This window comes from Mus caroli, unplaced genomic scaffold (genome assembly GCF_978045245.1).
Source record: "Mus caroli unplaced genomic scaffold, Mus_caroli_1 scaffold_4, whole genome shotgun sequence".
Classification (NCBI taxonomy): domain Eukaryota; kingdom Metazoa; phylum Chordata; class Mammalia; order Rodentia; family Muridae; genus Mus; species Mus caroli.
In genome coordinates, this window is record NW_028227259.1 from 6160410 (window position 1) to 6181934 (window position 21525).

The window sequence follows — 21525 nt, forward strand, 5'->3', positions numbered from 1 at the left end:
CCAATATATTTTCTTTAGAGTACAGACTTAAGATGACTCGTAATCTCTATAAGTCCATTAAGGCAACTGATGCATGATGAGAAACCTACAGCTACCGCGCTTTAGTCCAATAGAAAAGGAAATTCACTTAATCCCCAAAGAATTCTTTTTCCTATAACTCAAGGAGAATCAAGTCATGAAATCCGAGACCTTCCTGAACCACGCTGATTACAGAATGGTGGAGGAGCATAAGCTTGCACAAGCCTGCCAGAGAGGAAGTGTGCACCCCATCAAGCCGACAGAGGAGATGCGAAATACACAGATGCTTGGTAGTAGACAAAAAGTACAGTGAGCTCACTGACCTGAATAGCTAATGCGTGTGAGGGAGGACCAAACATTTTCTCCATCCGTTTATTAGATTTGTGTGGCTCCTTTGTGTGTTGAGAAGAAGGGAGAGGGTGGGGAAGGAGGGTGGGCATTTTAAAAGCACTTTGGCAAGGATGTAATCAAATCTCTTCAAGTTTCTGGCAAGATGATGATATGTTTCAGCTTCATTACTCTTGCTCATAAAATTTCACCTTTTCTCCAGATGCAGATAAATGTATATGTAGGCCTAAGATGGGCTGGAGAATGGAGCATGTGTCTGCCGTGTGCACAGCAGCAACATATTTCAGACATAATGGCTTGGAAGCCACTATGCTCCCCTGTACCGAACAATGCACCATTTAACTTCTATAGAGAACAAAGCCGGGCTAAAATAGACACACGAACAAATGGTTGAGAATATAGGGCATCCATTGCAGGCACATGGACTTCTTTGGAAGAACGGAAATTTTCTCTAGAGAATAATTGAGACTCATCTGAGCCAATTACATCTCCACATTACAACTTACTAAATACAACTGTCAAAGGAGATGTTATTGAAGTACTAGAGTCAGAAAAATTACATTTTAATTCCTCCACTATTATTGTTTCCAGAGAGCTCTGGACTTTGGTGGATAAAAACACAAATCCTACTACCAGGCTTCTTGACTCCAAATTCTTAGACCAGTGTGTTCAACTCTGTGTCAGTTTCTTCACATGCAGACTGAAGATAACAAAGAAAAGACTACTTAATGCATGGGCAAAACCTGCCCACTAGTATCCAGTACATAGCACGTACTTGCACTACTCCAACTATAGTGAGTTCTTTCATTATTCCTCAGTCCAGTTATTACTATTACTGTCAGGTCAAGATGTATCTTAGGTCAATATTAAGACAACAGGAACTCTGTAGTAGTAACATCAGCATTATAATAAGTATTAACTGGTAAAATACATAATTTGGGGGAATGTAAAACAAGAAAATAGTCTTTTTGTTTCCCTGTCAAGGTCTTTCTATGTAGCCCTCGATGACCTGGAACCCACTATGTAGACCAGGCTGGCCCAAAATCACAGAGAGCCACATCTATCTGCTGGGATTAAAGGGGTATGCCACCATAGCTGCCCTATCCATCATGCAATACCATTGAGAACAAGAGTTTCATTTACTGGAGAAAACATGCTAACAGTAGCCTCTCTGTGGGAGCACAATGGGATTATATTAGGTAGAAAAAGCCATTAACTCTCCCAATCCACTAGCAATAAATAACTGGACTCATACTTACCCCTAAACCAAGACTTAGTTTGAAGCTTGAGTTATTAGAAAGTCGATTAAAGTTTACTTTTCCTACAGGACACCACTATATAGTGAATTATGAGCCAAGAAGAATCAGTGCCCCAAGATTCTAATTCACTGATCAACAAAACTGTTTAGTCCAGCGATACTTTAATTCAGGATTTTAAAATACCTTTGGAAAATAACATGGTTCTTGCACCAGTGGCTGAGAAAACTGAGTGTTCCTTTGAGTTCCATTCATCCGTTCAAACATCAATGTTTTAAAAATGAGTGTCAGGTCAAGCCCACAGGACCCAAAGAACAAGACTTCCAGGACCAGCCCTATTTGCCATTAAGAGTGTTTCTGAATAAAAAGATACTAGAATTCAACCCCTCTGCCACCTACCATGAAGTTCAATTCAATTATTTATTTATTAAATGGTCATAAATTAAACCTACTTTACATTTGTCATTTGGAAAGTGTACATCTCATTCTTATAGAATCATTCTAACTGGTACACACACACACACACACACACACACACACTCACACGTAATGATAGGCAGACTGATGCATGTCTGCAATCCCAGCACTGGGAAGATGAAGGTAAGCAGAGTAGACATTTAATACCAACCTCAGTCTCATACTCAGTGCAAGGCCAGCCAGAGTCACATGAGCCTCAGTTTCAAAAATTTTAAAGAAAAATAATTTTTTTTCCTAAGAGCCAAGTGTATTAGCTCATGCTTGTGATCCCATCACTTGGGAAGCAGAAGTAGTAGACTCTTAACCACTCCTAAATTGAGATCCACTTGGGCCACATGGTGAGAGGTCCAGGTTACTGTGAGCTACATAGTGAGGCCTTGTCTTGATAAAGGGGACAGGGATAGGAGAGTAAGGCGGAAGGGGAATTGGGGAGGGATAACTAATAATAAGAATTTTTTTAAAGCCATATGGAAACTTGCTATCTCAGAACCTCTTGTATACGTATGCATTCATTTAAATGATTTTAATTAAACTTACCCCACCCAGGGGATAATGCAGCTCCCAGAAGCCAAGAATAACCAAATGAAAAGCCCAGGGTCAGGGGTGAGCTACTCTTCTTAAGCTGTTGGCCAGAGCTGTCCCACACACTGCCAAAACAATACAGGCCATTGCTTTTGTCTTTAGTTCCCACCAGAACTTGATGGGAAGGCCCTATTGCTGAAGTCATCACAGACTTTGGTCTTAGTATAGAGAGAAATCAAGTTGCTACTGACTAGAAGATTTTTTTCTGATTTCATAAAACCAGAATGTGCCTCTCTTAAATGGAAAACAATGTTCATTTACATATCGTTTTGTTTTTCCACTACACTTGCTCAATCATTAGCCCACCACAGTAATCTGAAGATTTTCTATTCTAAATTCAGGTGGGGCACGTAGCTAGACATGTCATGACTTGAATCTCCCATAGCCCAACATGTCTTCTCTCCTGCAAAAAAGGTTCTGCTCTCAGAATTCAAGTTCAGTACTAAGAGTGTTCAACCCAAATCTTCCACAAAGTGCAGCTTAAAAAAAATGTCACTACAGATTCCAATACATGGTAGCCACCAAATTGTCCTATCATTGCTTCATTAATTATTTGAAAGCATTTTATATTCTTTGCACACCTATACATTGTTAAAGAATTTATGCTTCGGGGTTGGGGACATAGGTCAGTACAGAGAGCACCTCCAAGGACTGAGGATCTTTGGTTGGCATTCGCTACCAGCCAGCCTTAAAAATGCACGTCTCTGAACTTCTCCCACTTGGATGGCCACCTCCCTATCTCCACACAGCCCAGGATTTAAATTTAAGCTTAAGTAACAGCCTCTATAAATAGATCCATTTTTTATTCCTTTCTACAATCATCTCGCATATCCAGCCCGTATGACTAAGTGACTCTTAAGGTGACTAATTATTACCCAAGAGTCTGGAAAAGCTACTGCATTTAGGATTCTAGACAAGAAAACAAGGGCCTCAAATACAGGATAAAGTTGTAAGTAAAAGAGGTACCTTGGAAAAGGAGGGTGTTTGGTGTGTTTTTTAAGAGAAAGAGAGGGACAGAGAGAGACACTGAGAGGCATGTAATGAGGTTTATTAAGCAAAGCATGAAGGCACACACAACAGGAGAATGTATCAGGAAAACTGCCCAATGCCAGCCTAAGCTACATGGTAAAGCCGGTAAGAAAGAGATGAGAGAAAGAAAAGGAAGAAGAGGGTAGGGAAGGGAGATAGGTCAAGGGAGAGGAGGGTAGGGTTGAAGAGTATAGTCTGGCCTAGATCACTGGGCATTGCATCTCAAAGGCAGCTTTCAAAGTCCAAGATACACTGAAAAGTACTTGAGAAAAAGACCTATGTCTGCTTACAATAGACACAATGGGGAGGATGCCTCTATGTTAACACATGCAGCAAAAGTCACTTTACACCAGAGTCCAGTTTCTCCTTCCTACTTAATGGCTTACTTACTGTTCTTGACCAGCATTCTGAAGGATTAGAGTGGTTTTGAGAATCCAATGTCTAAGACAAGCAAAAGCTGACTGACTCCTGTGTTGTTCTTTTGTGCTGTAACAAATTTGTTTCTAAGATGCACTGACAGTTTAATACCTAAGTTTGTACTTCCTAGGGTCAAAAGAAATAATTCAAGCTTGGGGTTTTTTTGTTTGTTTTGTTTTGTTTTTGTACTACTCAATTATATAAGACAATCTCAGTGAAATTTGAGTTGCATATAAAAGGATAAATGATCCTGTCATTACATTTTAAAAAGTAGAAATAATAAGATGTCATGAAAGAATGATGCCTTTGATCCGAATTCTATCATTTATGAAAACTGGTTGTATTTGGCTTAACAAAGATGTCTACAACACTGCATTTCTTTTTCACAAATAAAACACCTTAAGATACATGTCTAAAATACTATTCCTTCAGCACATGGGAAGCTTTTGAACTGCTGGAAGGTTGGGAACTGGGTTTCTTGGAGATAGAGAAACCTTACGAGCTGTGGAGATGATGGGCAGTTCTCTATCAGTGCTGCTTAGGTTCATGGGAAATACAAAGTGAGGATGATGCCGGCTTTCCTAACAGTCACCACATTTATGTTTTTCTAAATGATTTCTCACAACTGTCCTTACAGTATCTTTTTACTGTCACTTATTCATTAAAGAATACAAAACAAAAAAAAATTGGGTAAGATTCCAAGGAAAAAAGAAATGAGCTGGAAATCTGATTTAGGAAAATGAATGCTAAAGGAATTTAGCAATGCTGGCACCTTCAGGAAGATCATAGTATGCCAAAGAGGAGATATTTAATGGTGGGACAGAAAGATGGCTCTATGGAAAAGGCAATTGCTGCCAAGACTGATTATCTGAGTTCAGTCCCAAGACCCCAGAGGGTGGAGTGAGAGAACGGAGTGCTTTCTACAAGTCATCTTGTACCTCCACTGCACTCAGGCATGGGGATGTATGCAACCACACACATACCACAACACACACACACAGAGAGAGAGAGAGAGAGAGAGAGAGAGAGAGAGAGAGAGAGAGAGAAAGAGAGAGAGAGAGAGAGAGCAAACAAACAGTCAAACAAAACCCAGAAACCACAGTAACAAAGCCTGTGACTTAAAACCAGCAAAGTGTGTGGTTTGGAATGTGCTATCTGTCACTCCTCAATGCTTCCATTTCCCTCTCTCCCAAATCCACAGTTGCCATTCTGCACATTCAAGACTGAAAACTTCCTTCCTGTGATCCTAATGCATAAGTGCTTTCCATTTCCTGGTGCCAGTAATTTGAGCTCTTGCAAGGCTGAAGCGAGATGACTGAGGTGCGCTTAAGGCCAGTCCAGACTACAGAGTGTCTTTTTCAAAGAAAACAAAACTATGAAAATATATGCACATAAATGCACACATCTACACAATTCTTCATACAAGTCAACATTGGATGAGCTTGGACTTAAACTCCAATGCGGTACATCACTTTGTAACCTGTCTTGCTTCACTCATTCTTGTACCCCTTATACAAAGAAGATAATACATATCTCTAAGGAACATTTATATTGAGTATGTGAGGCAGGGAGCATTATGCCTCTGACAAATGGCGGCTATCATTATTTATAAGGGAAAACAATTTAATCGGAACACAGGTGTAAACATAAAAGAATTAAATAAGTTCCTATCAAATGTAAAAAAACAAAACCTATACTCTACACACAGGGTTACAGTCAGGCCTTCATTTATACTTACTGTGAGGGGGCTGTGTGCTTTGGTGTGTGTGAGTGTACACACACTTGAATGCTGTGCGGGTAAAGGCCAGAGGCATTGATGTGGGGAATCTTCTGTAATCACTTTCACCTTCTCTTTAAGACAAAATCTAAGACTCATGAATATGGAGCTGAACAATTCGGTTACATTTCGCTGGCCACCCGCCCCAGAAATCATCTCATCGGATGGACCACAAGTGTGTGCCTCCAGCCTGGCTTTTCACCTAGGTTCTGGGGATCAGAACTCAAGGTCTCAGGCTTTCAATGGTAGCTATGTAACTGACTGAGCCATCTCCCTCACTCCTGGAACTTAGTTTTGAAATAAATTAAATAAATAAATAAATGTTAAAGATGAAATTTTTGTCTTACTAAAAGAATAAAAATATGTATCTCTTTTGTACATAAGGATATTTTATAGCCTTGGAGGGAGAAGATATCAAAACAGCTATAACAGAACTTGAAAGTCAAGATTGTGCAAAAGAATTCAGTAAAACCTAAACGGCCCCAAAGGCAAAATCAAGTGTTCTGTTAAAGATAATCACCAAGGTGCATTTTACTAGCCCTAATGTAAAATTATAGTCAACACTAAAATCCAGACAATGAGAAACTGTATAAGATAAACAATTTTCTTTCCTCAAGTAAATTATAAAGAGCAAAATGATAAGCTTGAGACACTTTAAAGGCAAATAGACAAAACTAAACTAGACAGAAGCTTTGGTCATGGAACTATAAATGACAGTGCTAAGAGGGTGGGCTCCCCAGGGAGGGGATGTGTGTGGGGCAGGCTCCCCAGTGAGGGTGAAAGGGGGGGCTGTGCAGGCTCCCCAGTAAGGGTGGACTCAGGGGAGGGGGATTCACCAGTGAGGGTGGTCTGGGGGGGCAGGCTCCCCAGTGAGGGTGGTCTCCTAGTACAGGAGCAGGGCGAGCCAGGGGCAGGGCAGGGGGCTTGGAGGGGGGATAGGGCAAAGCAACACGTGGGCTCATGAGCTTGTGGGCTCGCTGACCAGGCTCTACAGCTCAAATTGGATGGAAGTTATAAGGTGACTCATTGGTCCTTATCTGGTTTTATGTGCATCTCTGTCCTTGAACTACATATTTTAACGTTTTTAAATTAAAAATTAAGGTCTTTACGATTTACCAAAGCAGTAATTTCATTTTTATGTGAATGTACACCTCTCTGCCCATTCATGTTCATACCCCAGATCACACATACTACCCTTGATTTTACACTGATTGTTGTACGACAACTGAGCAGAGACTTTTTAGAGTCTGACTTGTAGGCATTCATTGAGTCAGGTACAGTTTTCATTTAAGGATCACAGCTCAATTGGTAGAAGGCACATCTAGCAAGCACGAAGTCTGGACCCCAAACAAGATACCCCACAAAGGAAGGAAATTTTACTTACTTTGTTCTCCACGACCTTGCCTCCATGTTCAATCTGTCTCTCTACATAACCTGAAGACAGCAACTCGCTACAACAACGAAAGAGAAATGGCAATTAAAGAGGATCCTGCTGTTGACGATAACTCAGTAACACCTTGTCAAGCATGCTCGAGGTCCTGGGCTTGACCCCCAGTGTTTTGGGATGGGAGTGGGGGTGGGTAAGCCTAGAATAGATATCCCATTTGAAAACTTGCATCAAGTTCACACATATCGATCGCCTTTAATAATTGTTTAATTCATATTTTTAACAAAATCAACATTTTACAGAAAGGGAAAGAGGAAGGAAGGAAGGAAGGAAGGAAGGAAGGAAGGAAGGGAGGGAGGGAGGGAGGGAGGGAGGGAGGGAGGGAGGGAGGGAGGGAGGGAGGAAGGAAGGAAGGAAGGAAGGAAGGAAGGAAGGAAGGAAGGAAGGAAGGAAGCAAGCAAGCAGGCAGGGAGGGAATATGCTAGACAGCTAGGGCTTCTACAAAGATAGAAGCTGAACTGCTCCACCACCTGTGATCCCATGGTGGAGCACAGCCGATTCCCCCGCCCAGCACTGGGGGAAGGAAACTACAGACACATGATTCCTTTTTCAAGAGACTTTAGTCTTGGTTTCTTTTTGTTTTGTTTTGTTTTGTTTTTTCTTGTTTTGTTTTCTTTTACTACAGCTTTCTATCAAAAATTTTGCCTCTTACCATTTTTATGTATCATATATGTTTTTTCCTCACAAATTATTAGTCTACTATACACAGAAAAAGAAAGAGCAAAGAAAATGAGAACAATGGGCCGGCAAGATGGCTCGGTGGGTAATGACACTGGTGCCAACCTGCCAACCTAACTTCAGTCCTGGCATTCACATAGTGGAAGTAAACAACTGACTCTCCCAAGTTGTCCTGTGCCCTCCACGTGCAGACACACAAGTGCTACAGACACACACAAATAAACACGAGAAAGGAAAAGCAAAACATTGTAACCATTTAGATGCTGGTTTTTCTCACAGTCTGCTCTGCAACCTTCTCGTATGATTGGATGTACATGTAATTAGTTATCTATTTGTTTAGTTCAGTTTATGTGTATTGGTGCTTCACCTGCATGTGTGTCTGTGTACTAATAGATACAGTGCCCATGGAGGCCAGAAGAGAATGAAAGAGCTCATGAATCTCGACTTAGAATTGTGGCCCGCCATGTGGGTGTTGGGGATTGGATACAGGTCCTTTACAAGAGCATCCAGTGTTCTTATCTGCTGAGCCATCTTGCATAAGGGAACCTACTACTATAGAAGCTTTCTGAAATACATGCCTGTACAAAATGAATTTAGATAGAGTTAAATAAAATGGCAGGAAAGAATGACCCAAATGGACATCACATGCTACCAAAAACAATCCCCAGGACCAAGAATGGGTTCTATCCTTTTCGGTCATTGTCGAAGGAGTTCTCGGTGTTGGGATTTTGTACCTAAAAACATCACAGGCTATCGACAATGCTATTGGTTACTCTCTACAACCTGTTGCTGAAGACATCACATATATGTCATTAGAAAGGGGAAAATTGAGCTTAGAATCTACTAGAAGCTTCATCCCTATTGACTAGCATTCGTAGTGCTAGGGGAAATTGATACATGCTACAAAGGGGGACAGATACTATGACTCTCCCAGACGCCTGCCCACTTCCGGGATTGCACTCTCCTGTTAGCTCTAGGGGAGACCTCACTAAGGTGTGTCAGGTTGTATGTTGCAGATTTTAAAAAAGCCTAAAAAGTTAATTAAGCTATAAGGACATTTGTCATCTTATTAGAAATTTCAGGACTATAAGTCAATTTTTAGTGAACACTGACCACTTTTAAATGAATAAACTTGAGCCTTAAAATATGTATATAAAAACGTTTGCGATATGTCAAGTATGTATGGGTAGGTAGTAGGCAAATTGTGTTATATGTAGGCAGAATTCACAGAATGACATAGGATAGGATAGGGAGGTTTTCGGAGGGGAAATGGGGAAAGGGGATAAAACTTGAAATGTAAATAAAGAAAATATCTCATTAAATTTTTAAAAAAGAAAGGGAATAGGCTTTAGAAAAACAACAGTTGTAGCAGCAGTAGTAATGATCTTAGTTCCTCAAAAACAAATTTGAAGCCTTCCGAGTTTTCAAATGTCAAGGGAATATTTTCACTTGGATTATAAAATCTAAGCGATAAGACAGTATGAATCACAGCAAGACTAATTACAGCGAAGAAAAACCCTCTGCTCAGGAATTTCGCAGCCTTTCCAATCAAGCATCCATAGCTACTTGCACTGCTTGAAAAGGCGCCATGTAACTTACTCCACAAACAGTTCATACAATTCTGTTTTTCTTTGCTTGTACTCTTGTGAAAGTATGCTAAGTATTGTTATTTTAATGATTAGGCAGGAAAATCTTCTGTCAAAAACATCTCTGATATTTTGATGCTTTGATAATCTTGATTTCAATCAATCCACTACCTATTCACTAATTTGGATTTTCAAGTATTTTCTCTAGAATTCTCAGTTGAAATGTTTTGATTGCTTTTTTTCATTTTAGATTTATTTAATTTATAGGAGGGTTTTGCCTTTATATGAGGGCATGTACCACATGAATGCCAGGTGCCCATGAGATCAGAATACAGTACAGGATCTCTGGGATGACTGTGAGACACCATATGGTGTTGGCAATTGAACCTAAGACCTCTGTAAGAACAAGGCTATACCTACTGAGCCCCTTATTGGGAATGTTCATTGCTGTTCACCTCTGTCTTGTCCTCTTAATCAGTTAATATTCTTGGATAATCAGGATAATCACCTATTCCTACATACTATAAACTTCCTCATGCCCCTTTCTCTTGTACTGTGTTGTAACTTTGCAATGGCCCTATCAAACTTCAACAATTACACTTACCTTCTCCACAGGCCAGAGCCTTGCTCCCCAACACAGTATCAGAGTGTCCCTAGGTTGTATTATGAGTACAGTTACCTAAGGTCCCTCAGCATAACACACGATGCTCAGGAGTCCTTTATGTTTTTATTAACTTTACTCTGAGAAGATCTTTCCAGATTTCTCTCCCTTCAATCTTCAAAAGAGTGGTGGTGACTCCCAAGTGATCTCATGTTTCCAGTCTACATACAGTCTTGTTAGTAGACAGTGTTCACTAGATTCCAAACATATGACTCTCCTAAGGAACAATTAACTGTATATTCAAAATATGTCCTGGCAATAGCTTTGTGATAACAAAAACCAGCAGACACTACCTTGCCCAAGTATCACATTAACCAAACCACCCAGGAAAGGACTGAGATTCTTACACTTTGAAGCGCTGTGCTAAGGACACACTGCTTCCAATATGCTCACTGGAGTTGCCCAAGAAACAAATGAACTAACTGGCTTGGCCATCATTTTCCAAGAAACAGCCTCAAGGCAACTACCAAGCCTAAGGCACCATCCCTACAATGTGTCCTTGGGGCTAAGATTAAGGCAAGGATAAGAAGATTGGGTGCTAAAACCTCAGAAAGACTTTAGGCTGCTTCTTCAAGACCATATATCAAGAGAAAAGCCTTTCTAAGACTCACAAGGAACTCGATTACTCCCCTAAACAGGAAAGTTTTTAGGGATTCTCCACTCAGTGAGAGAGATCAAACCTAGGTCTTCATGCCTTCAAAACAAGGGCTGACCCATTCCAGTCCCCAGCCCTAAAAGAATCATGTAAGTATGAATCATAGATAGGATCATAAAACTGTTATTAAGAATCTTGAAGGCATGTCTCACAGAGCCTAAGCTGCAGGGAGGGAGCTATCTCAAAAAGATGTTTACATAAGTTTTGATTAATAGGGTAAATTCAAATAAGATACACATGAAGGTCACCAAATTAAAAATAGTATTACTAGAATACTAGCTTGAATCATAACCAGTCATTTAAAACACTTTATAGTCAGAAACTGGGCCTAGAAAGATATACATAAGCTGGCAATGCCCCTGGCAATGGGCAAAGAGACACCATGTTGGTCATGTTGTTCTTCTATCAGCCAGGGGCAGAGCAGATGGCAGTCCTATGTTTATCCTAGCTTGATGCCTGGCTTGGTGGCCAAATCTATTTCATGCCTAGGACACATAAAAATTCAATCAAATCCCAAGTGGCACAGGAAAAAGGAAGATAGACAGAGACTTGTGTTTTACTATGCCACACAGTGCTAGTAGAGAACAATGACCAGGCAGCACAGTGGGGTTGGCCCTGGACAGGGGTGTGAGAGAGCTGACTCCCAAAATTAGGAAAGCTACCCAGAGGGTCAGGAGCCTAGGAGAGCTAGACCTCCCCAACAACAAACAGCTGTGGCACTCAGAGAGTAAACCCTGCCCCTCACCTGGACAGTATGGCAGAGCTGACTCTGGTGGTGGGCACAAGTGAGCGGGTTCCATGCACATCACCACACTTCTGCCCTGAGGTGGCATAGGAGTGAGCATCCCCTCCACCTGTAGCAGTTGGGAGAGCTGGGCAAGAGGATGGGAGAGCTAGCCCTGCCCCCTCACTGGCTGAAGTACTCAAAAGAGCAAGCCCTGCACTTCACCTGGACAACACAATGGAGCTGACAAAGGCATGGGTGAGCCAGCCCCAAGGGTGTTAAAACAAGGGTTGGCCCAGTGCCTTGTAGGCTGAAGCACTTGGGAGAATGTGCCCTTGCCTTGACTGGAAAGCACAGTGCAGCTAGCTGGCTCTGAAGGGGTGGATGTGGCTGAGCCAGCCCCAAGGGCTGACCCTGCCTCCTACTGATGGCAACAATGAGTGGCCTGGCCAGAGCAGTGCTGGAGAACTCTCCCTGGTGGTGCAGATAAGGGAAAACAATGGGCTACCACCCAGCCCTCTGAGATGGGCCACCTCAAAATCTGTATTATCTGTGAATGGTTGGAATTTGTGAAGGAAAAACAAAAACAAAAACAAAAAAACAAAAAACAGTCTTGCTGGTCAAAGGCTACAGGATCTCCATGCTAGAGCCTAACAAGAGGATAACTGGGAGGAATCCTAATGAAGATCCAATATTGATGGTGTCGCGGAAGCCAGAGGTCTTGAACAAGACTCATTGCAAAGAACATTTGTAAGGAAGATGTGTGGACAGAGGGATATACTGTGGCATACTACAGCTTGAGCGAATAAATGTTTTTCTATGCATTGGGTTTTTTGTTTGTTTGTTTGCTCCTCTGTGTGTGTGTGTGTGTGTGTGTGTGTGTGTGTATTTTGTTCGTGGGGTAGTTTGCGAGAGCGAAGGGTAGATACAAGAGAATGGGGAGATGTACAGGGCTGGGGTGCATGACGTGGAACTCACAAAGAATCAACAAAAAGTCGTAAAATATGTAAGCTAAAATCTAGGCCACTTCTTACATTAAAAAATGATGATCAGAGAATAAAGCTAAAAACCACAAAAACCATTCCCAAAAAAGAGACAAAACCTTAATCAATCATTCCCAGTTAAGCACAGTGGTGCATATTCCTAATTGCAGCCTTGGGAGGCTGAGGCAAGAGGACAGAGTTCAAGGCCAACTTGGGTTATATAGTAAGACTCATTCTCCAAAACAAACAAACAAACAATAAATATCGAGACTCAAATAAAATACATTTTCTTTTACCAGAACAGGGGGACCAGGTGACAGTCCTCTCAGTCTTAGTGGCTTTTGGGTATGTCCTCTTTGCACTATTTGAACAGGATTGGCTTTTGCATTCATCTTGTCCTTATCAACCTTCGTCTTGGGATTATATGGAAGGAATAACTTACTTTAGGTTCAATGTTCATACCTAAGTTACCTTAGAAGCCTTCATGACACCGAGACTTGAGCCAAAGGTTGAGAACATGACCCTTGAACTTTATTCCGATGCTATAATGGAATGAAAAATTGAGTCCCTCCTATATAGGTTGACACTAGAAGTCTGTTGTGTCCCACAGATGCTATTGATTAAAGAGGCCTCTTTTCTTTCCACTCCTCTCTCGCTGCGGGTGAGGTCCTCTCCTCCCATAGCTGAGCTGGCTCTTAGCTCAGTTGGAAAAAGGGATCCCCTGCATCATCTGTGCTGCACAGCTTCTATTATGGAAACTCACTTGGAAATCTCGTTTTTCAGTCATACCACTATGACGTCAGGAAACCCAAGCAACAACCAAAACCATGCACAAGACACAGAGTCAATTCCTCACCAACAGCACCACCTGCATTCCCACTGGCACTGCTTTCTAAGCACACAGCTGAGGTCATTTTGGATTCTAGAAACGGTAGTGTCCGGGCTGGCACCACATGAAGTCCATCTGCATGGTCAATGCACAGAACCATGCAAAGTAATAAACTCCAAGGCATAGGCTGCTCATGCATTTGAGTAACTCACACTTAGTAACTGCTATATTACAGATAATCAATATATTTTATTTAGAGTAACTGCCAAATACTTGAGAAAAAATTACTTGGGATAATATGAATATAAAAGAACAACAAAATTTCCAAGATGACTCTATAAGCCATATAGTATAGGGGTCACAATGAAGATCAAAAACATCATTAGATGTTTAGCTATAAAAAGGTTATTGGAACGACTTATGGAAACTTTAAGAACCTAATTTTAATTTGCTTAAATACTAAGCTGAGAACGTTTTAAAGTACTTTGACCTTACTTTTTATTCTGTGCATCTTCTGCCAATCCTTATCAAATCACCTTCTCTCTTGTGTATTTCTTTTTCTTGCTCCTTTTAAGCAAGAATAATCAACTAGACATTTCCTGGGAGATAACTATCTAGCTGAGAATCCTACTAGACAAAAGCAAGAGGCAGTCCCTAGGCCTTTGTAGCACCAAGAGTTAATTACCCATTCTACAACTCAGTCTTATGGCAAAGTTGGTATCTATTTCCTCAGTACATAATAACCAGTGTTTAAAAATCCTGTTTTGTTTACGCGACATGAAATTGAAACTACAAAATTGAAACTATAAAAGCTTATGTGTGACAATTTTGAATGTGAGTTTCATTTTATTACTTACCTATCTGTAAATATGAAAAGCTCTCTCATTTGTGCAATTGCAAGGGAATTTCTGGGTAACACTGTGCTAAAAGGTGAGTCTACTTTAGTTACTGTGGTAAGTTGAGTAGGTAGACTCATTCAAATGTTTGGTCCTCAGTTGATAGAACTATTTAGGAGAGATTAGAAAGTGTGGACTTGTTGGAGGAGCTTTGTCACCAGGGATAGGATTTATAGTTTCAGAAACCCACACCGGTTCTGTCAGTGCCTGTCTCTGTCTCTCCCTCTCCCTCTTTCTTCCTCCTTACTTCTTTCCCGCCCTCCTTCTCTCTCTTTCTACTTCCAACTTGCAAATCAGATGTGAGCTCTCAGCTACTGCTCCAATGCCATGCCTGCCTGTAAGAAGGCCATGTCCCCCAGCACAGTACTCATGGACTAATCCTCTGAAACTGTAGGCATGTCTCCAACTAAACACTATCTTTCATGCGATGTCTTAGTTGTGGTGTCTCTTCACAACAATGGGACAATAACTGAGATGATTACGCTCTACTAAGTCAAAATCTGATGAAAATTATCAGTGAGCTTTCAGTGTATACATAAGGAATAAATATGCTTAGCAAACATTGAGATGTGCACTATCATTAATGTTAGATCTTATTTATAGACTCCTTTTTTACTAATAAAGACAAGATTTCTAAGTCTAGCTTTGCAGTAGGGTCACAGGACTGTAAGGGGAAAGCCTAGTCACATTCACATTTACAAAATCAGAACCTCCTAGATTTACATACCATAAAACATCACCAAACATGAAAGTATAATCGAACTATCAGCTTACAAATATCCTGGTAACTCTATTAGCATATAATGCTCTGTTGCATGTTCTGATTGTTGTAGCTCATTGCCACTTTGACAATCAAGGATACCAGGGAACACACAACAGAAAAGCAATGAAAAGGAGCACTGGGTGGCATGTATGACATTCAACCAAGGGAGACACGAGCCTCTCCAACACTGCCAAATCTAGGACTAACTTGATTCTTCTAAGGACACTTAACTATTTTCAACATGGGCTTTGGGATTCAAACTCAGGCCACCATGCTAATTCAGCAAGCACTTTACCAACTAAGGCATTGCCCCAGTCCCATTTTTTGTTTTTAGTTTTTTTATTAGTTCATTGAGAACTTAATAAAATGTATTTTGATTATACTCACCCTTTCTCCATCAACTCTTCCCAGATCCATACTCTTCCACAACTACCTTTGTGTCATTTTCTTTTCTCTTTTTTTAACCCATGAAGACCAATTTGTGCAGCCCAGATATTCTTGCATATATGGTCTACTACTAGTCAACACACCCTTAGAGAAAACTTAACTTTTTCTTCTCCCAACAACTAACAATGGTTAACAGCTCTGCATCCAGGAATGAAATTTTATCTCCATCTCCACACTCCATGCTGGGATTTGGGTTTTTTTGGACCCAAAAAAGACTTGTGTGTGAGTGCTGTTGACAACCTCTGTGTGGCTTTGCCCTCTGTGTCAAGAAGACACGATTTACTTAGCGTCATCCACCACAGCTGGCTCTTATGATCTTTATATTCCCTCTTCTTCAATGATCCCTATGCCTTGGAGAGAATGGTCCAGCATAGATGTGTTACTCAGGGCGCAGCATTCTGAAGTCTCCTATTTTCTACATCCTGGCCAGTTGTGGGTCTCTGTCTCATCTACTGTAAATAAGAGATTACCCGAGAACTGAGAGATGCATTGTTCTACTCATATAATAAGCAGTTAGGAGCCAGTTTAATAGTGTGTCTATTTAATAACACAATAGTAGTAGCTTCTTCCTTAGGGTCCATGGCCAGTCTAGCCACAGGGCCTTGGCCTGGTAATGGTGTCAGGTATAGGTTTCATCTCGTGGATCATGGATTAACTTCATGCATAAGGTGCTTGGGTGCTCCTATGGTATTCCTTTCACTGTTGCACCAGTGGGCATGGCAGTCCCATCAATGGTTTAGGTCACAGGTTTCATAGATGGGTAAAATTGGTGATTATTTTTCTCTTTTGGTAGCTTGCTAAGGACCTTCTAGCACTATCAAAGCTAGCCAGGAGGGCTGAAACTTGTACGTCTATAATAGGTTGATTCCTCCAAGTTCTTATGATTCAAGTATGCAATGTCTTCAGTAACAGAGCCGTACTGTTAAGTTCTAGAGGGTAACCAAATACACTATTAATACCCTAGACCTTTTTTTGTTGTCGTTTGGGGTTTTGTTGTTGTTGATGATGGTTTGGTTTGGTTTGGTTTGGTTTTGGTTTATTGTTTGTTTCTTTGTTGTTTTTTGTTTTTTTGCTTCTATATCAGATGCAGAGTATCTGGAGGGTAGTCTAGTACTTTGGCAATGGCCTGTACAGATCTTGGGGGGTCTATGGGCCCTCACAAGCTAACAACTTCATCAAAAGAAGCAACCCATTCTCAGTACTATATACTCTCTGGTGTCTAGTAGCAGCACTGCTACCTGGTTCTAGGATAACTTTACATATATATATGTGTGTGTGTGTGTGTGTGTCTGTGTATGTGTGTGTGTGTATGTGTGTGTGTGTATATGTGTATATGTATGTATATATATACATATATATATATAATATGTGTATGTATATATATGTGTGTATATATATATATACACACACACATGTATGCAGAATAGTTATTCCAAATATACTATTATGCTATTAGTAAATGGATATCGTGTGAAATATATATACATATATGTATATTTATTTAGAAGTTTCTACATATGATTTTTTGAAATGTCTTTAGTATTATTTAACCCTCTCTATATTCCCTTCTCTACCTTGCTCTCCTCCCCATCTGAATTTAACCCTTCCTATCCCACTAATCCTTTTACCGCTTCTTCATCTTTTATTGAAAACAAGTCCTTTTCTCATATAATAAGTCCTTCTCATAGCTCATAGTTTCCCTTTTCTCTCCTCTTCCTAGTTCTTCCCTCCATTCTCTCCATTAGAGATGCATTCCATTTCTGCCTCTCACTAGAAAAGAATAGGCTTTTATGAGATAACAGACAAATATGACAAAACGTAACAAAGCAAGATATCACATGGAAGTTGGATACAACAACACAACAGGAGGAAAAGAGTCCCAAGAGCAGGCACAGAGGTCAGAGATTCACTCCTTCTCAGTCAGGAGTAGGACTAGCTTTAAGAAGAAAATGCCAAACCTATGTCAAGATTTACCTAGCTTTCCCATTCATGTTCTAGAAGTAAGAGATTTGGTTATAAAAATGAGCCAGATATGGTAGGGTATGCCAATAATCTTAGAACTTGTAAAGAGTGGCAGGAAGATCATGAGTTCAAACTTCCCAATGCATATTCTAGAAGGAAGAGATTTGGGTATTAAAATGAGCCAGATGTGGTAGGATATGCCAGTAATCTTAGTACTTAGAAAGCAGAGACAGGAAGATCATGAGTTCAAGGCCAGCACAATACACAGTGAGGTCTTAAAAATAAAGAAAAAGACTGAACTAAGAATGGTTCAAATTAACTACATTTGCTGATAATTACTATCTTTTATAACACTCTGATAGTAAGGCAAATCTCTTTACCTCATCATCAGAAATGAAGAAGAGCCATGCATTCAAAGTAAAACTGCACCCACAGCTTCCCTTCACCTTCCCAATCTTACATGACCTCATAAGTAAATGTCAGGTATGGACTCCAAACCTGGCAAGATCAATGGCAAGAGAGCACCACCATCACTTGCAGCTTCATCTTCTCCGTCTCCTTTAGAATCCCAAAGGCTAATCTAACCAGGCCCTTTATATCAGTTTATGCCAGTTACCTTAGGAAGCTCCCATCGCCAACTCTCTAATCTCTATCTGGCTTTGTCTCCTCCCACAACTCAGCTGCTTCACAGTCATGATGCCTTCTGGAATTCACACATGGCTATCCACAGAATCCATCCCTTAGCTGCAACTTTTGTTTTTGTTCTTTTCTTCATCATCTTGTTCTCAGAAGCAGCACTGCAGAGTTTCTTGAGTAGGAGCTGTATAACTTTGCTAATGGGGGTCTGGTGGTAGAGGGAGAATATGTCTGTTTCTCATTTTCAGTTGAGCAATTTTTCCTCATTCCACTAAAACTTACCTCTTTTTTTTATGCCATGCATCAGACTATACTGTCACACATCCTGTAGTCTCTGGTTTCCAGTCACTTCCCCTCACTTTCTCAAAGTTTCAGTTTTGGTTCAGGATCACACTGTCCAACATCACTCCTATTTTACGTTCTGGAGATTTTTGGTATCTACTTAAGTCACCATTCAAATTAACAACTTAATCTCATCCAGTGAGATTGGATATCATTCCCTAGTAGCCATAGTAATATCTTTAACCTTCCAGTTATAGTATTATCTGCTTTAATACTCTCTACTTCTTTTTTACCATGTTCATTTATTTGAGCTTTATTTTCATTTCATGCTTTAAACTTTTATGCATGTCTGTGAGTGAGTGTGTGTGTGTGTGTGTGTGTGTGTGTGTGTGTGTGTGTACACTATGTGAATGCCTAGTGCCCAAGAAGTCCAAAAGAGGGTGGACAATTTCCTAGAACTGAAGTTACAAATAGATGTAAGCCAACATGAGGATTGTAGAAACCAAACCCAGGTCCTCTGAAAGGGTAACAAGTGCTCTTAACCACTGAGCCATCTTTCCAGCACCTATTCCAGCTTTCCTAACACACCATTTCAAAACTTTGAGTGCAATAGAACTTCTAAGCCATTGGGTTTACTACCATTCTATCATTCCTCATGCTTTTGTTCAAGTGAGAGTCAGTCTCAGCATTCACTACCTTGCAAACCCATCACTTGACATATGACATTCCCCAGACTGAACCAATACTGATGAAAACAAGTCCTGGGTCTATTCGAGGCCTACCAGTACAGCTAAATGAAACTAATAGCAGCTCAAGGTGTTTCTTAACATATAATAACTATAAGCAAGCCGTAAAAACTGCCTGGCACTCACATCCTACAGCAGTCTGTACAACACCCACCGGTGTCCCAGCATATCCCATGTCTTCATTTCTCTCCTCAAACCTTCAACATCTACCTTCCCCCATCCATTTTCAAAGATTATTTCTTGCTTGTTGTATCATGAAGGGAAAACAAATACAGATGTATAAGTTGCATAGACCCCCATCACTGCATCCCCATACGTCCTATGCTCAGCCTTCCCTACTGTTAATGATTAGCTCTCTAGTTATCTAAAGCTAATCCATTGCACCTCTCTTGCTCATATACCCAATTCATCCATTCTTGTCTACTCAGAAAGCACCAGAAATCCTTCCCTCTCCTGGGATTTGAAAAAATTGTTAGATCTTTCCTATCACTGTATAAATTTTTATGTCTCTTATTTAGAAAAAAACCATTCATTTGTATGATTTTTCCTTTCAAAGCCTGCTCTTATCAAACTCACTAATCATCTACAAATGCCTTATGATCCATGATCAATGTGCTCATCTTATCTGACCCATAAGGAGCACCTGCCACTGCTGAGCACCCTTCTGCTTAAATTCCTACCATCCACAGTTGCTTGTTTTTCTCTTCTTCCTGCTTCCCAACCTCCTTTGCTGGCTTCTAAACTCTAAATACTTGATTACACAGCTACACACTAGGGTTGAGTCCTTCACACATCTACACACCAGGGCTCAGTCCTTCACACAGCTACACACCAGGGCTCAGTACTTCACACAGCTACACACCAGGGCTCATTCCTTCACACAGCCTCACACTAGGGCTCAGTCCTTCACACAGCTAGCCACTAGGGCTGAGTCCTTGCTTCTACTATTTTTTTTTCATTTCCTTGATAATTTCATCTAAAAGTTTCTCTTTTTGTTCCATACTTAAAACTCTAGTTAAAATTCTCCTCTGAACAACAGAATCAATGTTTCCACTAGTTTAACATATGTATGTGTACCACACTTAAACATATCCAAACCTGAACCCTGAACCAATCTTGTGTAACAAATACGAATTTCTTACATCCATTCCATCTCCATAAATAACTTATCAAACTCCTCTTGTTAAGAACTATGGAATGGCCACTGGCTCTTCAATTCCTCTTACTTCCTCATATCTAATGGTCAGAGATGTCTGTCAATTCCATTTTCAAAATATGTCCTAAAGTCCTTCCAAAGTGTGTCCATTGCATTGCCTTGAGTGGTCATGATACCATACTTGGTTTATTACAACACTTAAGGTCTATTCTGTCCATTTGTCAATGGTATCATTATCTTTATGAAGAATATAACAGTCACTGAGAATACACATAATTGGCATCATTATACAATGTTAATGATAGTTCATTATTTCCTTCTTTAGAGAAAATGATCTTTCAAATTTTAGTATAAAAACTTTAAACTTATATTTTACACCCAATAGTCTAATAAAAAATAGATAAACAATATTTGTATGACTTTTATAAATAACTATTATTAGAAAACAAAATGTTGACAAAACTATTAAGGAACTGCAACATCTATAAATATTGCGGGTGTAGCTGCACAAAACATTCAGAGAGCAGTTCAACAATAAATAGCTTGGCTTCTATGAATTTTACCTAAAGAAATTATTGCAAATGTGTATAAATGCTTAGCTATAAAGACTGACAATATAATATCACAGAGAAAGTCTGGAAAAGGCAGACAGGAAATTAAATAAGATACAAAACTTACAATCCCCCAAGAACAGTGGCCTCAGGCATCTAAAGCACAACTATGGTGATTGTGAAGTCAGACTTGACTGTATTAAGAACAGGCCAGCCTAAGCTATGGACCAAGATGCTCTCTCAAAATAGCAATCACGACAAAACTTACAATTATACTTCTGGCACTATTGTTCCATATAAGCCAGTAAAGGATGTTTAACCACACCTGGCAGTGAACCACCATTATTCTATCACCTGAAAAGCAGGAGGGACAGGAGGTCAAGGCCATCTGTAAGTCTGAGGCCAGTTGGCTGTAGGAAACACTGTCTTTTAATAACAAATACTTGTAACGTCTTCTTAAAGAAAGTACCACATGTTGCAAAAGAGAGAAAATATATGTATACGTGAGGAAAAACAGAAGCAAACAATGAAATGCTAGCAGGCGTTTTCCCTGGGTAGTAAAATCACTGATTTATAAATTTCATTTGTTCTATGTCTGCAGAGTTTCCGAATGTTTCAT

The 21525-nt window shown here is 40.2% G+C and overlaps 1 non-coding gene and 1 pseudogene across 2 annotated transcripts in view; one reads left to right on the top strand and one right to left on the bottom strand.

Annotated features, from left to right (window-relative positions):
- LOC147004896 (protein DBF4 homolog A-like) overlaps window positions 1–21525 on the bottom strand; it is a 154008-nt pseudogene that overhangs the window by 80829 nt on the left and 51654 nt on the right. Inside the window, exon 3 of the transcript XR_015046884.1 lies at window positions 7289–7355. The product of XR_015046884.1 is annotated as a protein DBF4 homolog A-like (transcript). The remainder of the gene's footprint in view (window positions 1–7288; window positions 7356–21525) is intronic.
- LOC147004898 (small nucleolar RNA SNORA48) lies at window positions 11286–11429 on the top strand. Its single transcript, XR_015047049.1, has one exon. It is a non-coding gene; the product is annotated as a small nucleolar RNA SNORA48 (small nucleolar RNA).